This window comes from Phyllostomus hastatus, unplaced genomic scaffold, assembly GCF_019186645.2.
Source record: "Phyllostomus hastatus isolate PE091 unplaced genomic scaffold, TTU_PhHast_1.1 phas_contig_524, whole genome shotgun sequence".
NCBI lineage: Eukaryota > Metazoa > Chordata > Mammalia > Chiroptera > Phyllostomidae > Phyllostomus > Phyllostomus hastatus.
The window spans coordinates 3,206,591-3,220,114 of NW_025333900.1; positions in this window are offsets into that span (position 1 = coordinate 3,206,591).

Here is a 13,524-nt window from a genome sequence, read left to right on the forward strand (position 1 = left end):
TGGAATCTGTTCACCGAAAGTGCTGGAAGGCTTGCAGAGGGCATCATACTGCCTTCAGAGGACTCATCGAAATGCTTTGCAGCCATTAGAATCATGCACCTGAAAAGCTAGGGAGGGGGAAGCCCTTCAGCCGTTCAGACTGACTGAGGCTGGAAACTTGATGGGAATTTGAGATTGGGTGGACTCAGCATTTTATTCCTAATATTTGGTATAAAAATATCTATGTGCTTGCATGTGTACGTGAGAGAGAGAGGGGAGAGAGATGAGGAGAGCCGGCTTTATCAAGGAGAGAATGTTTTCCACTTCAATTAAGGCCTGTGAGGTATTTCATAGGAAGGTAAATGAAACCATATTTAATTTTTTGTCTCCACTGGCAGAGAAATCTTTGTCCTTAGAACTACAGTTATAATAACTTAACCTTGTCATGTTTTAAAACATAAATACACGAATGTCAGCTGCACATTCTTCCAAAAGAAGGCCTGTGGTTTGTTTTCATAGTAACCCTGAACTGGGTCCACCGTAGAAAACACGGAGCTGCACTCACATAACCCAGCAGGGCCCGATTATGTGCTGGTTCGCAGATGAGATGTGACAGCAGCCTGTGGACGCAGAGAAAGCGCATGAGGCTTGTGTGTGACCCCCGGCACAGCCGAGCTGGGAACCTCAGGGTAATTCTGTCTGACTCCCCAGCTCCTTCCTCATCAGCAACTTAATTTGGCTGCATTACCTCACTATTGTTCAGTTCTCCATCTTTCCCATGTGAAAATAGCCCAAGGCCCACAAATCTTAGGATAGAATCTGTTTGCTTAGTTCAACAACAGTTATTCCTCATAATTTTGTCACTGTTCATTTGCAGAGCCAGGTTTTATCTAAGTGGTTGGTAAGATACAATCAATCAGTTCTTTGGTCAGAGTCTATTGTTACTATTTATTGTCTTCTTGAGACTAGATATGTTTGTTCTCGAATTTTCACCTTTGAAATTCTACCACCTGCCTTTTTGTAGCACATGTGTTAAGTGGGTAAAATGAAACATAAGTATATTTGCTGAACATATACTCAGAAGGGAATACTGTTGCAGGCACTTTACGTAGCACTCAAAACATACACAGACACACACACACACACACACACACACCATCATTCCTGTCAAGGAGCTGACAATCTAGTGGAAAGACAAAGAGGACCAGAGCCATCTGTCCAGCTACTTGTTTTACTTAGCATTAGGGAAGTACACAAGGAATGGACCAAACACACAAAAAGCCACTGTGGGTCCAAATTCACGTGGGAGCACTTAGAAGGCTTTAAAGAACTGGATCCCTGGATCCATTTGAACTTGGACTTGAAAGATCAGCAGGATTTTGAATGGTAGTAACAGCAAAGGGCCGTGGGAATGGCTGGGGCCGTCTCTGAGGCAAAAAGGTAGCGAGCATGTGCGAACAGAGAATTACATGAGAATTTTGTAGGCACAGGGCACCCACAGTCCAGGCCAAGTAGGAAGGAGGCAATAAGGGAAGGCAGACAAGTTTTAGAGAATTTGCACAGTGGGGCAGTGTTGAAGGGTTCTGGGTTAAGGAGCCATATAATTAGATTCATTTCTAGGACAATAACCAGAAAAACAAAGTGTAAGATGAAACGAAAAGGCCGCAGGAAATGGGAAGCAGGGGACCGTCTAGGAAGCAGATGGACGCCTGGGGCAGCACATCGACGGCGGAGAAGGGGAGACTGGAAACGACCTGGCTCCTGCACGATGTCTTTCCAACCCTTAGTTCTCAGTTTCCTTATGATCTGAGCTGCTGTATATACGTCTTATTTTTTACTTAGGTCTCTTTTCCTTTTTAAAAAATAACAGGACAGAAAGAAAAACTATTCCTTCTGTCTTGACCTCTACATAATAGGCAGGACTTAATCATCCAAGACCGCAGAAGTCCCCGGTGTCACAGCCACAGAGAAGACACACGGCTCCTCAGTCACAGGTGGCCCCGGGTGAGAGCCGGTTTCACCATCTGTTTCCACTCCTGCCTCAACTGTCCTGTCCGTCCGGGCAGAATACTCCTGGGTTTCGCTCTGTGATTTGATACCTGATCACCGATTGGTTGATTTGGGAAACATGGAATGCATCACCCTCGCTCTTTAGGTTTGTTTTTCTGTGTTTACAGCCATATAGCTAACATTTGCTTCTTTTGTTGGTTCTGTGCCTATGTACTTTTGTTCAAATGATTACATGCTACATAATTGCTCCTTAGCAATTTTTAAAAATGAAATCTTCCAGCAGTTGGCTGACAAACAGACCCTGCTAACAAAACATTAAGATAAATCGAAAGATACTTTCAAGGGGGCCTAATGGGTTGTGTGCGGGTAACATGAGATGGGTATGAATCTGTTGCAGAGAAAAGAAAAATGGTGCCATCTAACGTTAGTTGCCCCAGCGACAGAAGTTAGGCATGTGCCCCATCCTCTCCTTCAAAGAGAAGCCATCTCACTTGCAGATGTATCTTTTTTCTTTTCTACTTCATTCCTTTCTCCACATGGATTCCCAGGCAAGCACACAGGTAACCAAGAACTATCAGGAAAACACCATCTAGGTGGGGTGTGTTTGTTTCCATGGCTCCTGAGAAGTTCGGGTGAAGGGGGGTGGTGAAATTTGGGCACTGAAAGCAAATCTCTTCTCCTTTCGATGCATAAACACGTGCAGAATCCCTCGGGGCAAGGGAGACAGACCTCACTTAGTGGTTCATTTAGATTCTCCATGAGGAGGAGATATTATATTATTCTTTATTATAAGGGGCCATTTCTTCAAATTGGCCATTTCCCCCTCTCACTCTTTTTCCAAAGTAGCCTGTTTACAATCTATTCTTGTAGATTACAGTACTTAGTAGACAAGTGGAGAGAAATTCAGACATTGAAATGCTTTAAGACATCCCGCCGAGTTGGAACGCTTTTTTCAAAGGGAAAGAAATCTGCCAATGTGCATGTACATGCCTAGGTCCCCACAAGAGCCAGCTGGACAGCCCCTAAGCGGCTCCCATTCAGGAACAACAAAAGCCATGTCGGAAGCCAAGGGACAGGAGGCTGGGAACTAATAATAATTTTGCACTTACACAGCAGTTTTCGTCCAAAGACCTCAGAGTGCTTTATAAACATTAATTAAATTGCCCCACAGCTCTGTGAGATGTCTGTGTATCACTATTTCCAGTTTGCAGGGGGTGGAGGGAGGAGAAATGTATGCATGGCTGAAGCTGGAACCAGGCCATGCTGCAATGCCTGTGGATTGTGCACTCAGAAAAAGCAGCGGGACCTTTTTCCCTGTGATCCAAGGCTGTGATCATGTTCCTGCTGGGCCAAGGGGAGACGGTCTGGTGATAGAGTTGTCCAGGACAACTCCCCAGCAGGACCCCTCTTAAGCATAAAGGGAATAGAAGATCACCTGCACCAGGCTGGAAGGGTGCTGGCACTATCTTTCCCATCAGTGCATCACCACGGGCCAGATCCATCACTACAGACTCATTCCTTTAGTGGGACTTGTGAGGGAAAACAGGTCTCACCTGAGGTGCTGGCTCTGTGTGCTTGGAAGCATAGCCAGGACAGCTCGGAAGCACGACCAGGACAGCTGTGCGGGGAAGGGTCCTGATGTCTGGTCCGCTTCATAGAAAAATCCCATGATTGGTCATTGATGTCTGCCCTGCATGTGAGGAAAGATGGTTTGAGTTGAACTGTGTCCTCCAAAAAGACACGTTGAAGTCTGAACACCCAGTACCTGTGATCTTAGTTACAAATAGGTTCTCTGGAGATGCAATCAAGTTAAGATGAGGTCATAGTGAGTTAGAGCAGGCCCTAAATCCAATGGCTGGTTCCTTGAGAAGAAAGGAGAAATTTGCACACAGACACACAGAGAAGAGAATGCCACATGAAGATGGAGGCAGACATTGGGGTCCTGTGTCTACAAGCCAAGGGATGACTGGAAACCAGGAGGGGCAATGAAAGAGTCTTTGAAGGGAGTACAACCCTGCTCACACCTTGATCCTATATAACTGAGTCTGCCACTGAGCTGTGGTTTGAGAAGTTGCTGTCTTTTCTACTTTGCCTCAGGTTAGTCCTGTTCTCAAGATTCTCCTTTCTGTCTTGTCTAGCGAGTGGACCTGCCACGGGCAATGGCTCTGCCGCTTCTCCTCCTGTGCTCTCGGATGCTGGGCCTTAATCCTGGGAACTGGAGTAGGGGAGCCACTGGAGGCAGGTCCAGCTGTCACGGGAATCCTTTCCCACGGCCTGGGGGACCAAGCAGTGCAAAGGAAGGAGGCAGAGTTGCTCTTATCAGACTGGGCCAAAGAAGAAGTCAGCGACTTTACCTTCTGTGAAAGTGATTTCTGAATCTCAGTTAAATGATAACTCTACCTAAATAGAAGCAATCTTTGCCAAATGGCTCCTCATCTTTTCAAAGGAGTTCTGGGTATAGAATCTTCTTTCCCTAGGCTCTACATAACCAAGGGCATAAGTAAAAGCCTTGATAAAAATAAAAGTGTCTTTAGTGTTGAGTTCCATTACCAAATATGGCTGGTTCCCAAACGCAGGCCCGATGCCTTGTGGGCATCGTAACTCACCAGGCCTGAGTGACTCACCATGGATTGCCCCAGGCCAACCAACCTTCATGCTTTCCCCTTAGGAAGGCTGTACTGCTATCACTCTGCCACCTGGTGGACTGATTCAGCAACTGCGTCATGCATGCCCACTGCTTAGGTCTCCTGAGGCTGTACTTGAAATTTGTTGCTATTTCTGTAGAAGCTGCTGGGCCCTGAGAAGTTGGAAGGGCCTCTCTTACCTATAAAAGCTTCCTAAATAAAAGACGAACTTCTTAACATTTCTTTCAGTTCTTGGAATCAAGGCATATTCCACCACCACAGTGCTGCATTCGAAAACATCTTGTTCCTCTACCATCAGTCAAGACACACAGTAGGGCCCAGGCACTTGCCAAAGACTCTGTGACCAAGCTTTAACTGGGATCCTCAGAGCCCTCTGCTGGACTGGGCCCCACTTCGGGCTTTCTCTTGAGCAAGAATTCTTCTGAGTCAGTTTAGGGAGAATTCCCCACCCTTGGTATCTGACCACCTTTTATATATTATCACCGTGGCCTGCCTTCAGCAAGAATTCTATGGAGTCTGTCTAGAAGAATCCCTCTCACTCCTGGTATCTCTGTTAGTGACTGCCATCCACTGAGCCGCACCTGCTCCTGCACTGTAGTTGGCCTGCATCGGTCCACTTATACTTGCATTTTCTCAAATAATACCTTTCCCCTCCTTCTTGTGATTTTGTTAGTAACACTTTCATTTCTGGAGCTTACTTTATTGTAAGCATATGGTGGATAGTACATATAACATACAAAATGTGTGTTCATCAATTGTATTATCAGTAAGGTTTCTGGTCAACAGTAGGCTATTAGCAGTTAAGTTTGGGGGATTCAAAAGCCATACGTGGGTTTTTGACTGCATAGGACTCGGCACCCCTAACCCCTGCATTGTTCACGGGTCAGGCACGTAACCCTGCTGTCCTTGTTGGAGTGTGAGTCGAGCCCAGTCTCTCACCCACCACAAACCCCTTTGTAGTGGCCCTCATTGAATAAATGTACCTTACCGTCTAGTCTTTAACAAGTCTCATGAATAATTTTCTCTTTACCACACTTCAGCTGTCCCTGTGCCTGGCCCTGCCCACACAGGGCCTCACAGGTTGGAATCTTTGAGACTCGTAATCCCAGGAAGGCCCTGACCCATTAGATTTAAAGTCTCTCAATAATCTCTCCCCTGAGGCATATTGAGGTTGGCAGCCATATATTTTAAATTTGGGAGAACATTCGTAATTTTAAATCATCTTTCTTAATGCTAGCAAGTGAGTCATGAATTTTTTGAAAAAATAAAAGAAAACATTTCTATATTTTCTGCTCAGGTATACCAGAGCTCCTGATCACCCACGGGTGCTGTTCACATGCCCTCCCTTTGGACACCTCATCCTGCCTTTCCCAGAGGCTGTGAGGCCAAGCGCCCAGGGTCTGCATCTCCTTCGTGATGCTCCCCACAGTTTAGCTCAGAGTCACGACTGGCTGACGGGGATGCCACTGTCTAGGCCTGCTTTCGTGGTTTCCCAGGCCCTGGGGACTAGCGAGGAGGGAGCTCGGGAGGAGAGGGGAGGAAGCAAAGCACCTTTGTTCTCTGTTCTCCTCACTGCCTCCCTGCCTAACATCATGCTGGCGGGGAACACGATGTGCTAATCTGCCTGTTTTTTCCTCATGAAAGTCCAATCTCATTGTCCCCAGTGCTAACGCTTGGTAAACAGAGGGCCGGACCAAACCTTGACCACAGTAACGGGAAGCAAAAGTGGCCTGGGGATTCTGGACACATAAAAAGACCAGTTAAGAGATGGTGTGAAAGAGGACCTGCGGGCAGTTCTTTGCGGGGAACGTGGGCTGGAGTAGACACAGGAGGAGCACAGGCTTTGTGCCAGGCACTTCACGTCCCTTACTCTGTCCTCACTTTATAGATTAGGTAATGGATCCTCAGGGAGGTTAAGTAATGTCCCAGTTCCCATAGCTCATGAGTGGAGCCAGGATTCAGTCTTAGTTCTGCAGATCTCTTTGACTTCCATGCTCCGGCTCTTGCCACGAAACCCTATTCCTCCTGTGGGGGGAAATGCGTGTGCTCCTGCTAACAGCTATGTAGTCCCCACCCGCCTTCCACAGAAGTCTGGCTGTCTCTGGTTTACTGCCCGTCCGTGGCTCAGACCTTGCTACCATTCATGTGGTTTCCAATAAAATATTCTTAATAACCTCTGAGGTGACAGAAACAGCACCAGTCTACTGACATCTGGAAGGGCTCAGGGCTGTTGTGACCACGGTGCAGACTTCAGGCTCAGCCCTTATATCCCCTGTAGACCGCAGATGGTCTGCATCAGATAGCTGGGCAGAGAAGGGCGCGAGCAAAACGGCAACCAGGCCTGCAGGATCCCGCGAGACTGAGCGCTGAGTTACGTCCAGTTGGTAAGGCCGATCTGTGCAGCACGTCCTTGGGGAGTAGTGACTGGTCTGGCTAGTGACCTTGACAGAATTACAGCAATCCTACTTTCAGTTGGTTGAGCCAGTCTCTCCCAATTTCTCTAGAGTGAGAGGTGCAAACATAAGTCTGTGGATCCACGTTGCACATGCCCGTGTCTGCCTCTTCCCCTTCTCTGTTTAATGTATTTATCCTGTGGCTTGTACAGCCGACACCTTTCTCTTCCCTGGCGAGAATGAGAGTCTCCAGGCTTCCCCCGTCTCTCCGCTGGATGTGCAGCGAAGCAGTGCGGACAAGGATCTTGTTCCAAGCCCGTCGAACAGTGCTAGCATTTAGTGTGACCTTCTGCACCAGTAATTCCATCCTTTGGGGATTGAAATTGATTTTCCTCCTTTCCGTGTGTGAGCACAGCCCGAGGGTAGAGTTCTGTTACAAACGCTGATCTCAGGTGTGTATTTAGAGGGGAACAGCAGCACTCTTGAAAAGATAAATGAGTAAAGTTGTTTTAAGAATGCCCTCTGTAACCTCTACAAATGAGCGGGAGGTGTGCTTCCACTTCCAAGGAGTAGCCTTTACTTTCTCCATGCCGTTGGTGTTGTGTGTGAAAGAGTGAGTGTGTGAGGTGGGATGGGGTTGTGGTGTCTGAAGCTGTGAGAGGCTGTGTCAAACTGTCCAGGTTCTTGCCCAGACAACTGGCTGGCTGGGAGGAGAGCTAGGCAAGTAAGGCACTTACCTTTGACAACGAGCTTTAAGGAGGTGAGTCCAAAAAGTGAGTACTCAAGATAACATGTTGAATGACATATATTTTAATGCAAAAAACCAACAATGAGCAAAATATCAAAATTTTAATCTCCACCCAAGGATATATTTATTGATTTTAGATAGAGGAATGGAGAGAGAGACACACACAGGGAGAGGGAGAGGGAGAGGGGGAGAGAGAGAAAGAGAGAAAGAGAGAGAGAGAGAGAGAGAGAGAGAGATCAATGTGAGAAATATCGATCGGTTGCCTCCCACATGTGCCCCAACCAGGGATAGAACCCACAGTCCAGGCATGTGCTCTGACTGGGAATTGAACCCCTGATGTTTTGGTGTATGGGACAATGCTCCAACCAACTGAGCAATGCAGCCAGGGCAAAAATGTCAAAATTTTAAATAAACAATTGACATGACATCTGGAAGGGCTGTTTTTTTTTTTTTTTCCTCAGACTCCAGTATGTTTTGGTGTTTCACTGCTTTATAAACTTTTGATACTTTGTTTATGATATATGTTTACATTAATTTTACTTTTAAACTATTGCATAAAATATTATTTATTTAGATTTCTGAGTTTTCTGGTGTCGCCTTAGGCCTTGCAGGTGAATCCCCACTCCTTGGCCCCACCCCAGTCAGGCGCGGCCTGAGTCAGGGACTGGGCTGGCTTTGAGAAAGGCTGACGAGTCCAGCTGACATTTATTTTCAGCCTCCAAACTGGAAAATGAATTGTTGAACTATTTCTTTAGGTGACAATGGTTTAAGACAGAATGGCATTCAGATTTTGTCATTCTCTTGGTCATAGCTAACATCATCTTGAGTGTCACACAGGCACAAATTTGAGTTGAATAGTGTCATTTCTTGAGGATAGTATCAATTCTGTATATTCTACGGGTGGTTCAAAAACAGTCCAGTCCATGGGAGGATACCATGAGGGTCTCGGTAGATGCTCAAGGTGAATGACGATGCCCAGTCCTTGCTGACGGTGTTTGTAGAGGAGCCTCAACCTCCTCTCCTAAGCCGCTCAGCTCATTGCTCGTGCTCAGCTGCGAGCCCAGAAGCACTTCTTACACACATGACATTGCCTCTTGTGGCAACTGGCTGTGCAGGCATCATCTCAGTAGCTGCCCTGTAAGGGTATGGCCTGATGGCTTCTGTTGCTCCCGAAAGAGATAGCAATTTTGTAATTGTAAAATTGACTTCTGTGCCCCAGCTCCACTACACACTGGAGTGTTTCCTGGCAAAGCCATCTAACCCAAAATTAAATGACATTTCTTGGCAAGACATGGGCAAGTGTTTGAAAATATCTCAGCAACTACTTTGCTCCACTTATAATATTCCTTTACATCCAATTTCCCAAGTATTTCATGGGCTTATTAACTAGCAAGGTTAAACGGTGATATAGAGAGCTTGGGGTCCGGCTGTTTAAAATAAGAGGTGAGGCGTCTGGCCAAGATGGAGGCGTAGGTAGATAGATACACTGTGCCTCCTTGCACAACCAAAAGAAGGACAATAACAAATTTAAAAACAAAAAATAACCAGAACTGCCAGAAAACTGAACTGTATGGAAGTCTGACAACCAAGGAGTTAAAGAACAAACATTCATTCAGACCAGAAGGAGGGGTGGAGCTGGGCAGCTGCAGTTGAGAGGACGTGACACAAGGCAGTGGCTGGCAGACCTGGAGGTCCTGCATTTGCATGTGGATAACCAGGAAGAACAACTGGGGAGTGAGACAGACTGTGCAACCCAGTGTTGTTTTATTTCCCCAGCATGGGGAAATAAAGCTTCAAAACTTCTGACTGTAAAAACCTGTGAGGGTTGAGGTAGCATGAGGAACTCTCAGCTCACAGGAGAGTTCATTGGAGAGACTCACAGGGCCTTAGAATGCACACAAAAGTACTCACCACGGAATCAGCCCCAGAAGGGCCCAATTTGCTTGTGGGTAGTGGGGGAAGTGACTGAAAGCTAGCAGAGAGCTGTGCAAGCAGCATTGTCACCCCCCAACATGTAGCGTCACAACTCAGCAAATACCTAAGGCTCTGCCCCTCACAACATAACAGCTGCGCTAAGACAAAAAGATATGGCCCAAATGAAAGAACCAACCAAAGCTCCAAAATAGAACTAAACAATGAAGAGACAGCCAACCTATCAGATGCAGAGTTCAAAACAATGGTAATCAGGATGCTCACAGAATTGGTTGAGTATGGTCGAAAAATGGAGGAAAAAGTGAAGACTATGCAAAGTAAAATAAAGGAAAATGTACAGGAAACCAACAGTGGTGGGAAGGCAACTAGGACTGAAATCAACTATTTGGAGCAGAAGGAAGAAATAAACATTCAACCAGAACAGAATGAAGAAACAAGAATTCAAAAAAATGAGGAGAGGCTTAAGAACCTCTAGGACAACTTTAAACATTCCAACACCTGAGTCATAGGGGTTCCAGAAGGAGAAGAGGAAGAGCAAGAAATTGAAAACTTATTTGAAAACATAATGAAGGAGAACTTCCCTAATCCGGCAAAGGAAAGAGACTTCCAGGAAGCCCAGAGAATCTCAAAGAAATTGGACCCAAGGAGGAACACACCAAGGCACATCACAATTACATTACCCAAGATTAAAGATCAGGAGAGAATCTTAAAAGTGGCAAGAGAAAAGGAGACAGTTACCTACAAAGGAGTTCCCATAAGACTATCAGGTGATTTTCTCAAAAGAAACCTTGCAGGCAAGAAGGAACTGGAAAGAAGTATTCAAAATCATGAAAGGCAAGGACTTACATCCAAGATGACTCTATCCAGCAAAGCTATCATTTAGAATGGAAGGGCAGCTAAAGTGCTTCCCAGATAAGGTCAAGTTAAAGGAGTTCATCATCACCAAGCTCGTATTATATGAAATGTTAAAGGGGCTTATCTAAGAAAAAGAAGAAGATAAAAAATATGAACAGTGAAATGACCCAAAGCTAATAACTATCAACAACTGAACCTAAAAGAAAAGAAAACAAAACAACAACAAAAAACTAAGCAAACAACTAGATTAGGAACAGAATCACAGAAATGGAGATCACCTGTAGGGTTATCAGTGGGGAAGGGAAGGGGGTGAATGGGGGAAAAGGTGCAGGGAATAAGAAGCATAAATGGTAGGTACAAAATAGACAGGGGGAGGTTAAGAATAGTATAAGAAATGTAGAAGCCAAAGAACTTATATGTAGAACCCATGGACATAAACTAAGAGGGGGAAATTTGGGTAGGAGGGAGGGTGCAGGGCAGAGGGGAGTAAAGGGGGGAAAAAGGGACGACTGTAATAGCATAATCAATAAAATATATATTTTTAAAAAGAGGCTAGTGAGAGGCTGCCTGGCTCTGGTTTTCAGTTTCAACTTTTCCAGGGTATTTTCCCACCTCAGACCTGCTCTTCCTTCTCCAGTGTGCTCTCTTTCAAGGGTTGGCATTATCACCTATACCCACCAAAAGTTCCTGATTTTACCTCCTTAATTATTTAGATCCCTTCCTGCTGCCAGAGTGGTCTTGTTAGAATGCTAATGTGATCATGTCATCGTACTTTTTATTTTATTTTTTAAAAAGATTTACTTAATCTTTTTTGGAGAGAGGGGAAGGGAGGAGGAAGGAGCAGGGGAGAAACATCAATGTGTGAGAAAAACATCCATCGATTGTCTCTCACAGGCCCCCAGCTGGGAACCTGGCCTGCATGTGCCTTGACTGGGAATTGAACCGGCAAACTTTTGGTTTATGGGAGGATGTCCAACCCACTGAGACACATGGGTCAGGGCTGCTGTACTGTTTACAGCCCTCTGCAATCCCTTCTAGCCTAGAAGGTGAGGCTAAGGTCCCTGTTTTGGCTCTATCCACGTCACTGCACTCATGGCTCGCTGCTCTCCCCCAGGCCACCTGCAGCACTGTCTCAGCCCCTGGGCCTTTGCACATATCCCTCCTCTGTCACACTCCAGTGTCCTCTGGGAGGGTGGCTGCATGGCTGCCAGCCTTCTTAAGCTGAATAGCCGAAGAGGCCAGGCGGCAATGGGGGCTCAGCGTTCATGTGGACTTCAACTCACTGCCCTGATGTCAGCAGTGTGGCACTCCCCTGCCCCACAACATACCTTGTGGTCTCAATTCTGGAGCCTCTTAAGTTCATTTTACCCCCCAAATAAAACTCCTTTATCTCCTGGTAGGTAGAGATGGGGACCCACTACCGGGCTGGACAAACCGATGAAGCAGTGGGAGCTCTTGATAACTTCCAATCAATTCTCCTCCTTTTAGTCTCCTGCCTGCCTCCCACCTTCAGTGACTCTGGGGTCTCTAATTTCTGAATCTTTCCAGAGTTCTAGAGAGCAGGTCATTACTTATCACTGGCATCCCTTTCAGGAGGCCCTGAAGATACAGCTTTCCCAGGCTTGCTAACATCCTTGGACTGACTGCATTTTACTTATCTGTAAAATGATAAAAATTTCACATCATTTTCAATTCCAGTTAAGGAGTTGAATGAGCTAATAATTCCTCAGGCGACTGCTAAGCCAGGACCATCTCATGATTGGTCAAGGGGCCTGGGGCCGCAGAAGAGTTGTGTAACATTTCCTTTTATTCTGCAGCTGACTGCGGCCAGAGGGAAATCACCCATGCTGGCTCGGGGATAAACCAGCACATCATCATGTATCTGTTTTTAGGTTAAAGTGAAAGGTTGATTGTGTGTATGAAGTATGTATAAATCTCATTTTTGGAACTTTCCATTTTAGTAGACTTTTTTGATTAATCGGCTGACAATGACAGTGTGCATTGATCATGTGTTGGATGAGAGAGTTAGTGAAAGGAAACGCCCAGGGATTCGTGCTGGGGAAAAGCTGAAGGACCTACCGAGACAGGCGTGAGTGAGGTCACCCTCTGGCTGTGGAAATAGCCATATTACCAGTGTCCCCTCTGTGACTTAGTGGGTGATGGCACTGGGTTCAGGGGCAGACATTCTTGGACCAATTAAATAGTTCAGAGCCCTTAAAAAAGACCAAGTTTTCATTACGCTTTCCAAGAGTGGGCCATAATTTTTATTTAAGTACACACAAACCACAGAAGTCTGAAATCCATTACAACTGAACGTATGTAACTGTTGTTTGGCGTACGGGAGATCACCCTGAATTGCTACTTAGGGAGCCATGTGCGGTCACTGCTGGCACCAGCTGGTCACCAGGGCAGTGCTTTCCTGGCAAGTGTGGACAGGATCGCAGGGCTGCGATTACTTTGGAAAGGGGAATGAGCAGATGTGCCCTGAGCCTGACCCGGTGGCTGCCCAGGGACTCATTTGCACGTTCTGTGGGGCTCGGATACCCTAAGGCATGTAGTTGCCTTTGGTTAATTGTTATTACCACAGGTACGAAGAACTCAGGGTGCAATTGCCAAGTCTTTTGCTAGAGCCAAAAATGGAAAAATCTTTCAAATAGAAAATGAAGTTTGGTTTGGCACTGTAATAGACCATTAGTCTGAAAATGTGCACTTGGCCTGGCTGGAAGTTTTGAGGAAAGGAACAGGAACTATGCAGGGTTTATGCTGTCTCTCCAGTGCGGCCGGCCTCCTGTCCCATGGGCCCCACAGAGCCCGAGTCTGGCCGGATCTCCGCTGCAGGCCCGGGGCTCCTGCCCTGTGTCCTTGCTGTCAGGGGAAAGGTCGGTCCACCCCAGAGTTTCATTTACCTGGCACAAACATCTGGCTCTGCTGGGTGTCACCTGGACTTTTCAAGTCTCGCTAC